The sequence below is a fragment of the Osmia bicornis genome, unplaced genomic scaffold, assembly GCF_907164935.1.
Source record: "Osmia bicornis bicornis unplaced genomic scaffold, iOsmBic2.1, whole genome shotgun sequence".
Lineage (NCBI taxonomy): Eukaryota > Metazoa > Arthropoda > Insecta > Hymenoptera > Megachilidae > Osmia > Osmia bicornis.
The window spans coordinates 2,771-4,155 of record NW_025791408.1 but is presented as its reverse complement, the minus strand read 5'-3'; positions in this window follow the sequence as shown (position 1 = coordinate 4,155).

Here is a 1,385-nt window from a genome sequence, read left to right as displayed (position 1 = left end):
ATGTAGAAAAAAAAAATTTCATTTCAAGAAAGAAAAGGGAATGAATAAATTATTCATAAGTTAAAAGGAAAAATTCCTAATTTTAAAAATAATCTAAACGTGGCGCTGGCCCCCGCAGAGGGGGTGCAGCGGAGCCGAGGGAGACCCCTGGAGGGTGGCCGGCCACGTCTCACCGCAGCCCACAGGGGGACGACTCGGCGGGCCGCAAGCGCCCTGCTCGGGCGCCATTGCACGCGGACCCGGGGTGTAGCCGGCACTGGAAGCCGGCGGAGCGAAGTGCTGCCCCTGATCTTCCTCGCGGGCGGGCGGGGGGTTGCTCCTCCCCGTAGCCTGTGAGGAGATCGAGGCGCGGGGACTGCAGGCGGTTCGGGATGGGGGGCCTGGCCGCCATTGCACGCAGTTCCCCCACGATGAAGCCGGCACCGGGTGCGACCCCTGGTGCCGGCTGGGGGAGTTGTTACATCCTCGGTGAGGTGCGCCTTCAGCGCACGGTGGGGGAGGCTCCGGAGTTATAGTAATCAGGTCCCGGAGCCTCTGCCATACGCCAGAGGAGGTCGCCGTGGGGTTTTAGTCAGCAGGAATCTGACACTCCCCCGCTGCCCTTCCCCCAGTGGCGCGGGGGTCTTAGGCAAGATTTCCCCACGAAAAAAAAAGGTTAGGTTAGGTTAGGTTAGGTTGGAGTCTCGTGCTGGCTGCCGAGCTGGTCGGATGTGTCGTTCGAGGGTCCCGTGACCTGCCAGGCATCTGGCGCTGCGGGGTTATATCGTTCTTTGTTTCCTTGATTTTTCTTGATTTTCTAGAACTTCTTCGGTTTTTCTTCGGTTTTGCAACATTAGTAATTCCTACGATTTCGCGACCTCTGCGGCCCTTGCTGTGCTTCGCGGCGCCTCACGACTATGTGGATACTAAGTGCTAGGTTATCTTCTTTGGTGCATGTGTGTGCGCGTTCTTTTTGTGTCTCCCCGTAATCTGTGCGGTTCTATAAGTGTTACGGAAGTGTACCAGTGATACGAGTTCGCTTCACTAATGTTTTACTGCAAGCGTGCTTTGCGGTTCTATTTCGAGGCTGCGACGTACATTCATCGAGGACCTCGAGGGTTATGGACATTGCTGATGCAGCCTCCTTATCTAGGTGACTGGTCCACCCTGATCTGCCTCACTAAATCTAAATTGACATCTACCCAACCCGACTCACGAGATGAGAACTCTGACATGAGGTTTTGAGAGAACCAAAGGAAGGTTACGTGCACTGCTGCTATTGTTGATGCTGCCTTTTATCTGGACGGCTAATCAACCCTGATTTGGCATATTAATCAAGTTTGACACCTTCTCAGCCTGTCTTACGAAAGGGCAATTGCAACACACATTGCGAGCCGCCCACGGTT